The sequence below is a fragment of the Rhamphochromis longiceps genome, linkage group LG6 (assembly GCF_057381845.1).
Source record: "Rhamphochromis longiceps isolate RC_006_pf linkage group LG6, R_longiceps_female_GT1.1, whole genome shotgun sequence".
Lineage (NCBI taxonomy): Eukaryota > Metazoa > Chordata > Actinopteri > Cichliformes > Cichlidae > Rhamphochromis > Rhamphochromis longiceps.
Genome location: NC_140562.1, coordinates 12,573,430 through 12,582,307, shown reverse-complemented (window position 1 = coordinate 12,582,307; position 8,878 = coordinate 12,573,430). Strand labels below are relative to the sequence as shown.

The following is an 8,878-nucleotide window of genomic DNA, read 5'->3' as shown; positions in this document are numbered from 1 at the left end:
TGTGTGACAAATAAAATTTGAATATGATAACAATAGAGCTATTTTTCTGAAATCATAAAAGGTAGTAAAAGTCAGCAAAACAGCAATTGTTGAAGCTGCTTCCTGTTTGAGGGAACTGCCCATTCAACCACTTTGAGTGTTCTCTTAAATGACCTTTTTCAACAATAAAGCCCAGGAATGACACTGAATCAACATGAAATTCACATTTCTCACCTTTTAAATTGAGATGTTTTTTTCTAGGAGACATTTGAGAAGGACTTGACAGGTATAAAACAACTGGGAGAAGTTAAGAATATTGTTGAAATAAAGAAAATGTGGATGATGAAGTCACAAAGGATGTCATTGACTAGGGCCTGAAAGACTCCTGGTGTGTTTGCTGAAAATGCTATTTTCAAATAACCGAAACGACCCATTTGGGTTTAAAAATTATACTGATTACTGGAAGGTGAAGGAGGACCAGTAAGCAAGTCAATGGAGCAGTCATAAGGACGATGAGGTGTGAGATAAAGAGCTAAACCTCCTCTCACTTTGGTTAAGGGTAAACAGCCTATTGCCCGCAGCATCAGCTAAATCCTTTGTCATAAACACTTTGCAATGAAATTTGGGTTTGGTTTCAGCATGGCTTCGGCCCATCTCAGAGCTCACCCTCGCAGCAGGATAACCATGAAAGCAAATTTTGCACAGTCTGAAGAATAAGTTCTACTTTGTTGATGAAACACTAGGAAACACTGTTTGAGGAACCCTCTGTTCTTTTCTAACTCGCTGGTGAAAACTTCAGGTGGCCTTTCCAGAGGTACAAGCTCTCTGAGCTGTGCTGCTGACCATGTCCATCGTTTTATGACCACAGTATACTCATAACGGATGTCAATCCAGCAGATTATCTTTGGCATGTGGTGGATCAGAAGATTTGCAACATGGATGCACAGCCGACAAACCTGAAGCAACTGTGTGATGCTATCATATCAATATGAAACTAAATCTGTGAGGAATGTTTCCAGGTCTTTGTTGAATCTGTGCCACAAAGAATTAAGGCAGTTCTGAAGGTGAAAGAAGGTCCAAAACAGTACTGGCAGGTGTAACTAATGAAGTGGACAGTGACTGTATTTAGTGTCTAGATGTTTTTTTCAGTATTTTATTCACTTAATAGCAGGACAGAATACCACATGACTGTGGCCTTGTGTTATACCCTCTCTGCTGCAGTGATGCTGCAGACAAACACAAACATCGTGATTAGACATTCAAGAAGAGCCTCTTAAAGATGAAGGTCTGTGTCTCTTGACCTAAACACATAATCCAGTTAAATCTGATTTATGTTCATTAATGCCCCTCACACTGTAACTTAAAGTAATAAATCGGTCACTGATTAATTACAGAAGTACGTCTGTGAGCATAAAGATGTAAGCCTTGGACCATCAGGATAAAATGTGGTTGGGAAACTTAACAAGCTTTGATAAAACTTCATCAGTAGCTCAAGCAAGACCTCAAAACCTTCGATCACCACGGGTGGTTAGCAGACTGTGGTTGTACCATGCAGCCTAACAACATGCAGTAAATTGCAGGTTAAAGCAGTCTGCTTACACATTGTTAAACGAGGGAAGGGAACTAATGTGGCTGTCACATTACCCTTTTGTCCCATTTCATCCCAGGACTTGATTCAATTGCTGCTCACTTTCTACAATACTTAAAACTGATCAGTAGGACCTGAAACTGCAAACATTCAAACATTCAGGCCAACAATCAGTTGGTGAACATATTAATCTACTACAATTAGCAAAAATGAATAAATAAACAGAAGAAAGTTAGAGTGATATCAGAGTCATGCAAGTTTTTGACCAGCAGGTTAAACTCATGCAAATTAGCTTCATCCAGGCTCATGAAAACACTGTCCTGCTTATAAACAGCAGATCATTTGTGTCAGTGTCAGGATGGTTTATATTTGAGCTTTTAGTTCACACAGAACAATTTTTATTAATTGTTTTTAGCGATTACGAAAGTCTGTGAATCCCCAAATTGTTCAGTTGTTCTCTTTGCTCCCCATGAGGTCACTTTCACCATGTGACAAAAACAACACCCCACTCTACACACTCGGGCCACCAGCAACTTTCTAAATCCTCAATAAAAAGCTGACAGGTTGCAATGATGTTCCAAAGAACCTATTAAGAAAACAACTAAATACACAGAAAATGTTATGAAAATTGGTTTATTTTATATCTCATAGTTTTAAATGATGCAATAAAAATATGTATAAAACATCACAAACTGTAATATTTTACAAATGCTTACGTCCTGCTGATGCAATGGAGACATCTTCCAGTGACAGTCTTCATCAGTGTGAGTGTGAGGAGGATCCTAAACCCACCAACACAGAAGTGCATGTTCACAACTCCCTCTGTGCAGGCGGGGTCAGGACCCTCCTCACCCTGGGTGAGGAGGGTTGGTGCTGTGGCCAGTCAGGTATGAAGTGCTGAGAGTGGATCTTTGGTCCTCTGTGCAGCTCTGTCCACTCTCAGCTGCCCTGCAAAGTAATAACACAAGAAAGACGTCATTTTAACACAAAACAGCATTTTCATTGTTGGTAGCTGCAGTATGTTGTTAAAAAGCAATTTTAAACCCAACGTATACACATGAAAAATATAAATAAAGCTAAACCTACAGTGCTGCTGACATAGGATGATGATTTATACCAACTATTGGAAGAATTTTGTCTTCAATACAGTTTGTTGTCAATGTGAGGTGATAACTTACATAGTTGGAACACAGCACCACTCTCCCGTTTTTCACTTGGTCATCCATCCTTCTCATCGGGTTGGTCGGGGTAAGGCTGTCTTCTGGGTGGGGTGTTTGCTCCATCTTGGACATAACTGGAAGTAATAACAACTAAAAAACTACCTTTAATTCACAATGTAATATTAATATTAATGTCACATATCAAGAAAAAAAGCAATACATTTCACATGTGCGAGTCACATGTTCTTATATCTGTAAAAACAAAGTTTAAAAACACGTTCTAACATAAACTAATCAGAGTCACTGTCATCCATGGAAAGGCTAAAAGGCCTCTCCCAGAAACGTCTGACTCCAAAACTACCTGAGGATGTTGAAGGGGCATCAAACTGGTCACTCACCTTGCACCTCTTTGCACTTACCTCTTCGGTGCAGATGTCTTCTCTGCTTCTCTTTTCTGAGGAAGGAGCAGCAGAGAGATCAGCTGAGGAAGAAGCAGCAGAGGGAGCAGCTGAGGGAGGAGCAGCTGAGGAAGAAGCAGCAGAGGAAGAAGCAGCAGAGGGAGCAGCTGAGGAAGAAGCAGCTGAGGGAGGAGCAGCTGAGGGAGCAGCTGAGGAAGGAGCAGAGGGAGCAGCTGAGGGAGGAGCAGCTGGCGGATCACCAACTGGGGCAACAACTCGAGGGAAGAGTGGGGCATTGGCCTGGCCGAAAGGCGGCATGGCGATGGGGGCAGCACCTGGAGCAATAGGACGTTGCCAATCGTGCCAAAACGGCTCTGGAGGGTGCTCCCGGATGAGAGGGGGAATCATCTCTCTCATCCATGGTGTCATACCCAGAGTCATCGCTAAGCCAATCCCCCCACTCTTCTGAGTCGTTCCAGTCAGATGAATTGTCAGTCTGTTCACTAAACTCTTCATCATCTACAGGTAGGTAGGGGGGGTACTCACCATACTCACCTTGCTGTTCACCGTCATCTGCATCTGGTGCTTCATGAGAAGAGGGTGAGGGTGAGAGAGGGATAAAATACCTACCATACTCACCTTGCTGTTCACCGTCATCAGCATCTGGTGCTTCATCAGAAGAGGGTGAGGGTGAGAGAGGGATAAAATACTCACCATACTCACCTTCGCTGATACGCTGGGTATCAGCGTCCTGAGCTTCACCAGAAGAGGTGGAGCTCTGGAGACTGTCATCCAGGATCCTGATGACTTCAGGAAGGCCTTCTTCTGCAGGGCGTTCAACCACATAGTCAAGACGCCCTGTGAGGAAACAATTTTTAAAATAACATTAGGAATGTAATAGACACCCAGTGTTAAAGCAACAGACCTACATCTGTTAGTTTGAGCAGAGGATGAGAGAAAAGCATTTTATGTCAGACTGAATGACAATACGAGGTTAGTCATTCATATACTGCTGCATGGGCTGGGCTGTAGTTACATCCTAAGGTTTTAAAAACTGATCTTAAATAAATGATTAGCGGTAATAAAAGCCGAGGGAGGTCAACAGTGATCACTGACTGTTTTAGGAGCTTTTTGAGATCAAATAGAAGAAAATACATAACATTAAACATGTTAACAATACAAAAGCCATATTAAACGCAGACTACTTTAGACCCGGAAGTAGGATTCGTGCGTCACCACTGAACAGCTAAATTCGTAGGAATGTTTTAGCTTATTATTTGGATAACCACCGTCATTACAATAAATTAAATTTGTAGTCATTTAAAACTCACAGGCCTACAATCAGCTGGCCTATATAAAAAACAAAAACAAAATTTGAACACAGTGCTGAGCTGCATCTCAAATTAATCTTCCAGCTCTCAGCTGACATGTACCAGAGCCCGATTGAAAATGCCATCAGGAGCATTTGTGAGGAGTTCAAGGTGAAAGTGTGAGTAAAATTGGACACCTACCAATATGGTTGCAAATTTTGTGAATTTTCCTTAATGGATGTTTAAAAACGTGAGCAGACTCTTAATATTAAATCAGAAGATCCCTATTATAGTCATGGTGGGTTTTGTTGTTGTGTCTTACAGGTTGAGTCCTGCAGAAGTTGCATTCCTTAGGGAGTACTGTACCACCATGAAGCCACTGGTGAAAGCTTCAAACATTCTTCAGTCTGAGTCCACTTCCTTTATGGGATGGCTCCTGCCAGTAATCCAACAACTACTGTCCAAACTTAGCAGGCTGGAGACATCAAGCAAGACATGCGTGCCACTCATCAGAGCCCTGCAAAATGGCCTTCAAAAGCGTTTTGGAGCGATGATGGAGGATCCAGAGTTGGCTGCAGCTGCAGTCCTCTTATCCAAGTTCAAGACTTCCTGGACTGACAGAGCAGATGTAACAGAGGCTGGTAAGGATTCATGTGATCCCATTTTTGTGTATTTTTACATTTGAACAGATGCTTAAGTGAGTATTTCACCTAATACATTGTAAGTTATTGATGGTCTGTCCTGAATACTAAACGATAGAGCATGAGAGTGAGGATCAGCAAAGAGAGTCATCTGATGAAGATGAATTCTTCTCCAGACCAATCTCCAGAAGGCTCCAAAGTGCAGTTGAGCTTGATGGTTACCTTGCTTGTGCCACAGACACCATGGAGCTGCTGCACTCCTTCTCAGGTATCAAAAACCTCTCTCTTAAACTGAACACAGCTCTGCCTGCTTCTCTCTTGTTTGTTTATCACACATTTCGAGCCAGAAAGAGGAAACCAGCGGTGGTCGCTCTAAACAACAGCAGCAGGTTAAAGCTTGATCAGCTGCTGCTAGAATTAATTTAATATTGCTTTCTAGTATCAGCTGATGTTGGCTGGAGCCACAGCTGTAACAGCTGCTGGTCATGATATCGGTTTGGATATGTGGTGAGAGGGAAACGTGAAGATGAAACCAGCAGATGTCCTTACTGAATCATCAGAGCTGAACAGGTGATGGAGAAACAGGTTTACATTTTAGGTGACATGGATGAGTTGAAGGGAAGTTATGAACTGTTTCTAAGAGACAAATAACATCAGGATCCTTTTCTACTGACAGCTGGTAACTGTGCAGGGACGGGTCTAGCAAAGTTTTGCAAGGGGGCAGGTAACCATATACATGCACTGTTCATACAGGGAGTGCAGAATTATTAGGCAAGTTGTATTTTTGAGGAATAATTTTATTATTGAACAACAACCATGTTCTCAATGAACCCAAAAAACTCATTAATATCAAAGCTGAATGTTTTTGGAAGTAGTTTTTAGTTTTAGCTATTTTAGGGGGATATCTGTGTGTGCAGGTGACTATTACTGTGCATAATTATTAGGCAACTTAACAAAAAACAAATATATACCCATTTCAATTATTTATTTTTACCAGTGACACCAATATAACATTTCCACATTCACAAATATACATTTCTGACATTCAAAAACAAAAACAAATCAGCGACCAATATAGCCACCTTTCTTTGCAAGGACACTCAAAAGCCTGCCATCCATGGATTCTGTCAGTGTTTTGATCTGTTCACCATCAACATTGCGTGCAGCAGCAACCACGGCCTCCCAGACACTGTTCAGAGAGGTGTACTGTTTTCCCTCCTTGTAAATCTCACATTTGATGATGGACCACATGTTCTCAATGGGGTTCAAATCAGGTGAACAAGGTGGCCATGTCATTAGTTTTTCTTCTTTTATACCCTTTCTTGGCAGCCACGCTGTGGAGTACTTGGACGCGTGTGATGGAGCATTGTCCTGCATGAAAATCATGTTTTTCTTGAAGGATGCAGACTTCTTCCTGTACCACTGCTTGAAGAAGGTGTCTTCCAGAAACTGGCAGTAGGACTGGGAGTTGAGCTTGACTCCATCCTCAACCCGAAAAGGCCCCACAAGCTCATCTTTGATGATACCAGCCCAAACCAGTACTCCACCTCCACCTTGCTGGCGTCTGAGTCGGACTGGAGCTCTCTGCCCTTTACCAATCCAGCCACGGGCCCATCCATCTGGCCCATCAAGACTCACTCTCATTTCATCAGTCCATAAAACCTTATAAAAATCAGTCTTGAGATATTTCTTGGCCCAGTCTTGACGTTTCAGCTTGTGTGTCTTGTTCAGTGGTGGTCGTCTTTCAGCCTTTCTTACCTTGGCCATGTCTCTGAGTATTGCACACCTTGTGCTTTTGGGCACTCCAGTGATGTTGCAGCTCTGAAATATGGCCAAACTGGTGGCAAGTGGCATCTTGGCAGCTGCACGCTTGACTTTTCTCAGTTCATGGGCAGTTATTTTGCGCCTTGGTTTTTCCACACGCTTCTTGCGACCCTGTTGACTATTTTGAATGAAACGCTTGATTGTTCGATGATCACGCTTCAGAAGCTTTGCAATTTTGAGACTGCTGCATCCCTCTGCAAGATATCTCACCATTTTTGACTTTTCTGAGCCTGTCAAGTCCTTCTTTTGACCCATTTTGCCAAAGGAAAGGACGTTGCCTAATAATTATGCACACCTGATATAGGGTGTTGATGTCATTAGACCACACCCCTTCTCATTACAGAGATGCACATCACCTAATATGCTTAATTGGTAGTAGGCTTTCGAGCCTATACAGCTTGGAGTAAGACAACATGCATGAAGAGGATGATGTGGACAAAATACTCATTTGCCTAATAATTCTGCACTCCCTGTAAGATTGGGGAAACCTGCAGTCAGCTGAGACTGAAGAAGTCAATTGGATGAGTGACGAAACGTTTTTCCCACAAAACGTAAAGTCCAGATGAACAGAATCAACTTTTGGAGATACTATATAGCTCATGCTAACATCACATCTTCACATTTTTCTTTTTAGAGGTAACAATAACTTTGCATTCTCGCTACTCACCATGCTCTAAAACAGGTATATGTTAGCAATGACAACATTTAACAAATGTTTTTAAAATTCTAGCCGTGCTAATTAGCCTTAGGATTGGTTGAGGTCTGTGAAAGCCTTTGGAACAAAATCAGTCTTGTAAAGCTCACTATTTTCCAGCTGAGCCTATAGCACATTTGTTAAAGTCAGTCCGGATTGTACAGCTTCTAATCAGAAACAATTAAAGTTTGTTTCTTTTTTTCTGCTCATCAATCTTTTTCTGTAACCAGGATACCTGGAAAGTCTTAAATAACTCATGTTAAAATGTTGCAGTGCTGTAGAGTGGGGTCATGTTAACAATCCATTCAAACTTGTGGTCTTCGAGGTCAACTTTATCAACTTAATCTAGAAACTATCATTCCTACAACTGTGCTGTGTATATGTCACAACATATAGCAGGAACCTATAAAGGTAACTGACCTTTGACCTCTCCTTCAAGAAGGTACATGTAATGTCCACAGTGATTAGACATACTTAATAAAACAGTGTGGGGCACAGAGTATTGTTGTGCATCAGTGTGGAACATGTCAGTAACACTGAGGGTTACACACACTTTGCCAGGTACACCTGTTCACCTGCTCGTTAAACACAAATGTCTAGTGAACCAATCAGACGTCAGCAAATTAAAGTATTTAAGCATACAGACATGTTCATGATGACCTGCTGAAGGTCAAAGCAAGTATCAGAATGGGGGAAAGAGATTGCGTGGTTGTTGGTGCCAGATGGGCTGGTCTGAGTATTTCAGAAACTGCTCATCCAATGAGCTCACAAAATTACCTCTACAGTTTACAGACTGTAGTGGCAATCCAACCAGCAAAAGGCCACCTGAGGGAATTTGAAGTATTTCCAACTCATCCTGGTGATGAGGTCAAACACAAACAGTACTTTTAACACTTTATCAATTATTTACCAAATTAAAAAACAACTTGTGGTAACTTATTTTTTAATTTTGCTGCAGACGAGTTGAATGAATGCTTACTGGATCTAGAACACCATTTAGATCATAACAGCTCCTGATCAGGATGAATTTCATTTTCAAATCAAATTTCATGTCGCAGTTTCACAATTTTGTAACATATTATTTCAAAGCTTGCTTATGGGCTTGTTTTGGAGCAGACCAACAGTCAGGCTCGTCTTCACCCTTACTGTCAGACTCTGAATTGATGGTTCTGCTATATCTCACCTGGCTGAGCTCTTGTAATTATTTTGTGATAAAACTTTTTCTATTTTGAGACCAAGATTCAAGTGGAAATCTTTGTGTGTCTGTCTCTCTCCCTTGGTTTC

At 41.5% G+C, this 8,878-nt stretch overlaps 1 pseudogene; it reads right to left on the bottom strand.

Annotated features, from left to right (window-relative positions):
• Positions 1–3,017: 3,017 nt before the first annotated feature.
• On the bottom strand, positions 3,018–4,090 carry LOC146667569 (uncharacterized; annotated as a pseudogene).
• Positions 4,091–8,878: the final 4,788 nt, after the last annotated feature.